Raw genomic sequence first — 7705 nt, forward strand, 5'->3', positions numbered from 1 at the left:
AATTCTGTATGACTAGGGACTTTATATTTTAGTATAAGAAAGGAAAGGGGAATTTTTAAATTTACCTAAGGTATTTTCAGAGTGAGTATTACAGTTGTGGTATTTATGGAGGTGCTTAAGAAGAATACAGTTGCTTAAGGGCCGCAAGGCGTTGTGGTTCTATACTAAGGTTTGTGGGGTGAGTTGTGATTAAAGATCGTGGTGTTTTAGCAAGGAGAAGTATCAATTTGAAGGCAAATTCGGAAGGGACTCGGAGAAATGGGACAACTGAGTAGTAGACTGGACCAATATGGTAATGGTAGGATCGGTCTTTTGGGTAATTACGATGTGGTAAGACGTTACAGATGTTTTGGTGGCAATATTCTTGGGTTTGGTGACCTGCATGGATTGGTTGAGTTAGAGAAATTCAACTCCGATGGCTTGATTATGTGCAAATGGATTCCAAAGCACTCTCGAGTATTCCTACCACAGTTTGAGATAGGTATTTTCCTACCGGCCTGAGGAGCATGTTGAGTATTGTGATTTTTCACCGGATGGGATCAAATGGGAGGCTTCTAGCTGATCGGATCTGTATTTTACTTGTGACTCAGAATGATTACGAGGTTCTCGTATTTTTCAAATGATGGCATGATAGATGCGGTGTGTTGTGTGGGATTAAGGTTGTCGTGTGCAAGGTCACGGTTTAGATTTGAAAGGGAGGTCATAAATTCTTATAGGGGATGAACAGTTTTCGATGCTTAGATGAATGCTATCACTATTTGGTATTGCGTGAGTAGAATATACATTTCAGAAGACGCACTATGCTTTGAATTATGGATATTCTATAGGTATTGCGGCATTTTCCTGGTTGATCGACTGTTGATTTTAAGACGCTGCTATGTGGCAAGAAAGAATAAGAGAAATATCCTCGTGGAATGATCGTGTATGAGAGATGTGTTAGACATTCGAGTGGTGGAGATGGAATCAGACATGGTGATTCGTGTGTTCTGTGGACTTAGAGCAGATTATTTTATGGTTGCGGACGGTGAAGTCATGGACGAAGCAAGCCAGATAATGGTATGTATTATGACTCCATCGTTGTGAATTTTCTGAGGGTTATTTATCTACTGTGGGTGACCAGAGTTGATTTGGAGGCCCATTGGTAGGCCCAATTAAGATGTGTATTCTATACCGAGCTGGGGTGGTTGGCCCCATACTGCTATTGTTGAGGGACGTGCCACTCAGTTGATGTTGAACTTATTCGTGTTCTGAAATGATCTGTGAGTTACTCTCTTATGCTACGAGGAGTTGTGATTCATTGGTTATGTGTACAAATGGTGCGATTCTATTGGGAGCCTCATGGCAAAATTCGAGCGAGATGAGCATTTGGGTATTGCATGATCGGTTGCGTAATAGTTATGTTCTTTGAAGTTCGTGTGTCATTTTTGTCATTTGCCTCTCCGTCGTTATTGATTTTTGAGCAGGGTGACTCAAGGAAGATAATATGGACCAGCTTTTGGATGGGGTCGCGCATTGTAGTGGAGTTATGTTGAGATATGATCCCTTGTGTTAGATTCGTGTGTTTTGGTTCTGCCGTGTGTGATAGGTTCTTAGCATTGCGCTGTGGTGGTACTTGTTGAGCTTGCGGGACGGTTCTCCCGTCTGAATCAGTTTTCTGTGATTTGAGTATATTTGGAAGGTTGCTTATTGGTGCACGAATTGCACGGGTTATGGCATCAGATTGTATTGATATGGCATGTCACTAGAGTGGTCGTGTTGGATAAGATGAGATCATTGGACCTAGAATGGGTACAATCAGGTTTGATTACGGTATGTTCGGAAGGATAATATTGAAAGTCGGCTTAGAAAGCGATTATGGTTCTGGTTGGGGCGAGAGAGCTCCGTGACTTGTTGATCTGGTAAGTGGTCATGACATTTCGCGTGCTTCTTTTAATATCAACAATATACGAAGTTTTTGGGATGAGGTTTGGTTCGATATGGGTTTAATACTAGTATTTGTTGGTTTTGGAGTAGTCACTGTGATCAGGAATGGTGCCACGAGCATGCGAGTTGTGTAATATGTTAGTTGATTATATCCGTGGTTATGGTTATGGCTTGATACAGCTTGTTCAAACTCATATAGTGTGTAAATGTAAGATTCGTGTCTTGAAAGAAATTCTAAAGGTTGGAAATTAAATTCCAAGGTTTATGGGCTAAAGTTAAATCAATGATTTCAGTTGTATTGTGTTGTCAATCCCATATCGAATAGGGTGGCATGGGTTTACCCCCGGGTACGTGCGAGGTAAGATGGAATAGTGATTTGGGGCTTGGAAACAACTCTTGGCACGTTCGAGGACGAACGTATATTTAAGTAGGGGAGAATGTAATGACCCGGTCGGTCATTTTGAGTATTACAACCCTGTTTAACCATTTACTGCTCAAATTGTACTTTACAATTGTTGTGTGAATTAGCGGAGTAAATGGTTTGGGTACGGTGAGGTTTTGGAATGAATTAGAACACTCAGTTCCAAGGTTTGAAGCTTAAGTTAAAATAGTGACCGAATGTCAACTTATGTGTAAACGGCCCCGGAATGGAATTTTGATGATTCCAATAGCTCTGTATAGTGATTTTGGACTTGGGAGCGTATCCGGAAAACTATTTGGAGGTCCGTAGTGGAATTAGACTTGAATTGCCGAAAGTTGAATTTTTGGGAAGTTTGACCGGGGGGTTGACTTTTTGATATCGGGGTCGGAATCCGATTCTCGAAATTGGAATAGGTCCGGAATGTGAAATGTAACTTGTGTGCAAAATTTGAAGTCATTCCGGATTGATTTGATGTGTTTCGGCACTAGATATAGAATTTGAAAGTTCAAAGTTTGTTGATTTTGAATTGAGGTGTAATTCGTCGTTTTGACGTTATTAGGTGTGATTTGAGGCCTCGAGTAGGTCCGTATTATGTTATGAGACTTGTTGGTATAATTGGTTGAGGTCCCGGGGGTCTCGGGTGAGTTTCGGATGGTTAACGGATCAAATTCGGACTTAAGGAAATGCTAGAACTGCTACCTACTGGTGTGATCGCACCTACGAATATTTTGATCGCAGGTGCGAAGCTGCATGTGCGCGAAATCAGACGCAGAAGCGGCCAAGAGTGGGACTGGGCAGTGCTCGCAGGTGTGAGAAATTGCCCGCATCCGCAAGTCCGCATGTGCAAAGGATAATGCGTATCTGCGAGCCTGCAGATGCGAGAAGTGCACCGTAGATGTGAGGTTTTGGAAGATCGGCCTTGTCCGCAGGCGGGCAATTTGTTCCACAAATGCGGATGCGCAGGTGCGATCCCAGGCACCGCAGGTACGGAAATGCCTGGGCAGTGTTTAAAAATAAGGGTTCCGAGATTTTTCTCATTTTGGAGCTCGATTTGGGCGATTTTGGAGAGGAATTTTTCCACACAAATGGGGGTAAGTGTTCTTGACTCCGTTGTGATTATATTTCATGAATTAATCTTCATTTTTGGTGTAAGATTATCGAATCTTCAAGAGAAATAGAAGGAAATTTTTATAATGTCACAAAGTGAATCTTTCAAGTTTGAATACCGATTTGGAGTCGGATTTGAGTGAAATTAGTATGGTTGAACTTGTAATTGGATGGGTTGTTGTCATTTGTGAGTTTCGTCGGATTCCGAGATGTGGGCCCCATGGGTATTTTTTGGGTCGTAATTTCGGATTTTGTGGAAAATATTAGTATTTTGATATGGTATAAATTCCTATAATTTTCGTGGGCTGAATAAAATTAATTGTGACTAGATTCGAGCCGTTTGAAAGTGGATACACGCATAATGGGATTTCTTGAGCATTGTTTAGCTTGCTCGGCATTAGATTTGGATTGTTCGAGGTATGTAACTCTGCTAATCTTGAAGTTGAGGGTATGAACCCTGAATGTATGTATTATGTGAATTGTTGGGAGGTGACGCACATGCTAGGTGACGGGCATGTGGGCGTGCACTATAGAAATTGTGACATAATTGTTTCTGTGAAATTTTGTAGTTAAATAATTTTGGAATTCTCAGTGCGGTTTTATATGTTAACGAAATTGAGCTGAAAAGCATATTAAAAATTATGTTGAGGCTATGTGCCAGTATTTTGGGACCCACAGAGGTCATATTATTGTGAATTATTTATTTTAAATTGAAAATTCATACTCAGTAATATTTATTTCATTACATATTATATCTCAGTCTCTGTTGCTATTCATTGATACATCATATCATCATTTTTGGGCTATTCTCATGACATTGTGAGCTCATGAGAGAGAGACTGGAGAAATTGATGACTGAGGGAGGCCAAGGGCCTGATTGTGAGGATATTTTTGGGATCGGGCTGCATGCCGCAGCAGGCCATGTTGGCTTTATATATATTATTACTATTATATGGATCGGGGCTGCCCGCCTGCAGCAGGCCTTATTGGCTTATTATGGCACGTGAGTTGTCCGTGCGGATTCTGATATGATATTATAGCACGTGAGTTGTCCGTACAGATTATAGCGCTTGGGTTGTAGGAGCCCCTCCGGAGTCTGTACACACCCCCAATGAGCGCAGGTGCCAACTGAGTCCGAGTGCCGAGTGCTGAGTGACTGGGAGGCATGAGAGATAGTGAGGTATGCCCGAGGGGCTGTTTACGAGTGATTGTGAGATATACCCGAGGGGCTGTTTATGAGTGATTGTGAGGTAAGCCTGAGGGGCTGTATACGAGTGATTGTGAGGTCTGCCCGAGGGGCTGTTTATGATTTTATCACTAAGTTGCATCGCATTGGCATGCACACATGACATACAGGCATAGAGATGTATTTTTCCTCATGATGTACAGCATCACATCATTCATAATTTTTCACACATTTTTTTCACAGGTGGGCATAGTGATGCATTTGATTTTACGCGGGTTATCTGGAAAGAAAATGAAACATCTCATTTATTAATGAAAGGATTTTGGGTAAAAAGTTATTGTTTTCAAACTTATTCATGTTTTTGGCAACTTCGGCAAACGATTTGGGTTTTTACTGATGTACTTGAAAGTAAAAACTATTATTTTTGAAATCATGATTTAGCTAAGCATTTTATTTCTGAGTTACTTCTTGTATTATTTTCTTTATATTGTTATGGACTGTTGTGGACTATTGGTTTCGGACCCGACCTTGGTGGAAGCTCGTCACTACTTTCAACCTAAGGCTAGGTTTGTTACTTACTCAGTACATGGGGTCGGTTGTACTGATACTACAGTTCTGCACATTGCGTGCAGATATTGGTTGTTTTTGTTGCTGTGCTCGATGGTTGCCAGATTTGAAGATGTACATGCGTTCCTGTTATAGCTGGCTCTTGTTCATGGTAGCCTTAGATTTATAAAAGCTCTATTTATGTACTATTCAAACAGACTATATATTTATTTCAATTCCGCTTTGTAAACTCTATTCTTAGAAGCTCATGATTTGTACTACCGGTTCTTACCTAGCGGGTTGGGTTAGGTGCCATCACCACTATTTGGATTTTGGGTCGTGACATGAACTTCACAGGCAAAACATTGACATTAATACATTCTTTATTTTTGGCCTTGGGTAAAAAAAAATTGCCTTTCTTGATTTCTTGCTTGTCTTTGCCTTTGCGAGGTTCGTGGATAGGTAGCCCTTCACTCCAACTGTGTCCATGCTTTACTCCATATTATGAGTGCGAGTGGAAAGTTCTTCAAAAGTCTTAGGCTTTATGCCTTTCAAGATGTATCATCCCAATGCATACTTTGAATGCACATCTCTATCCAGAAGCTTCACTAAGTCTACCTTTACAGTTGAGACTTGCATGCCTCCATCGATTGATGAACTCAATAACTGGCTCTCCTTTTTGTTTGCATGTGTTTGAGAGTTACATCATGTGTATATCTTGTACTATAGAAGCTCTTGAGAACTTCTTGCTCTAATTTCTCCCAGCTATCAATAAAACCAGACTCAAGGTCTGTGTACCAATGAAAAGCATTTTCTTAAAGGGATGGAACAAACAGTTTGACAAATTAATCATTACATGTTCTAGCATTGTTTCATGTTTCGACGAAAAGCACCACATGTTACTTCATTTTCATGAAACTGCTGAAATTTGGGGGGTTGATAACCAACGGGAATCTTTAAGCTATCAATCCTTGTGGTGTATGGTTTCACATATGTAAGAGAAGGTTTGGCAGCAACCATGTACTTATCCTTGATAGTCCCCATGATGAACTCCTTTAGTTGATCAGCCACAATCATTCCTTTGGAAGAGACTGGGATTTCCTTAGAAGTTGTTGTTGTGTTACGAGAAAATAAATCTTTTCTTACACAACTAGACGTTTCCTAGGTGCACGGATGGAATCTCCTTCCATTAGGTCGTCCACCCTATCTGTCAACTTGCCAAAGCGAGTTTCTTAATCTTTCATATATTTGGTCAAGACTTTAATCGCTTTTGTTAAATTTGCAAGTTGTTCCTCTATGGACGAAGTGTTGGTCATCATTGCATGTAATCACCATACTAGTTGATGGAGAATAAAAAGGATTTTCATGAACATGATATTTGGACATGTTATGCAGAGTAAATCTAATACTCAAGATATCATCATCGACTTTCGGGTAGGTTTTCTTGGACTTAGACAAGCTAAGTTGGGCAAGAACCTTCTTGACCCTTCCGGCTACGTTGTTCCCTTCTGCGATAATGCTTGTGAAGGATCTAATACCTTTTGAAGAAGATGAACCAAAGACAATAGTAGATTTGGATTGCACTTGATATGTTCATTGTCCTAGCAATTTGGATCGGTTCCTTGTGACTGGTCCCACACTTCCCTTAGTAACATTTAGGATGTTTTCTACAATAACAGAAATTCTTGGTAGCCTTTGAGGAAGCAGACTTTGAGTTGAACTTCTAAGATGTTACCTTAGTGTTCTTCGAATTTGTTTGTTGGAGAGAAGAGATGAGAGAAAAAGATGGTCCCACTGGGTGCGCCAATATTTGTATCAACAAAATTTCGTTCTAGAAAAATAATATAATCTATATTATACTAAAGTACGAAGCCCCTTAGAAAAATATCGAATCGTCTTTTTAACCTTTGATATCACACTCCGAACCTGGGCCTGAATGTAATACGGCACCCGGTGCCTAACTACATATGACCGAGCGAACCAACTGGCTGGCTGAACCAACATGTAATATCATAACATACTGAATGCGGAAGATAAACTAACACATACTAATATACTGAAAGTCAAATAATATAAATCAGAGTGCAAAAACACTAATATGAGTCTGAAACATATTTGTAGCCAACATTGTTTAACATGGAAAGCCTGTGACTCTGTCTAATTGTTACTCTAGTCTATAAAGCCTCTAATGAACTATTGAAAACACTAACTATCTATAAATACTGAAAGACTGTAAAGTAATGATAATGCCCCAGAAGAACTAGGGCTCACCAAATAGCTGGTACGAGAATCCTAGCGCTTTGAATCGTCAACCTGTAAATTGTTACCTGCATTATGAGATGTAGGCCCCGGGAGAACGGGACGTCAATATATTTGAATTGCACTGGTATATAAAACAACTAAAAGAAAGAACTGTAAATACTGAAACAGAACATGAACTGATAACTTAAGTGATTACTGATAATTGAACTGATAACTGATAACTAAGAACTGATAACTGAAAAATTATAACTGAACAAGGA

The sequence above is a fragment of the Nicotiana tabacum genome, chromosome 13 (assembly GCF_000715075.1).
Source record: "Nicotiana tabacum cultivar K326 chromosome 13, ASM71507v2, whole genome shotgun sequence".
NCBI lineage: Eukaryota > Viridiplantae > Streptophyta > Magnoliopsida > Solanales > Solanaceae > Nicotiana > Nicotiana tabacum.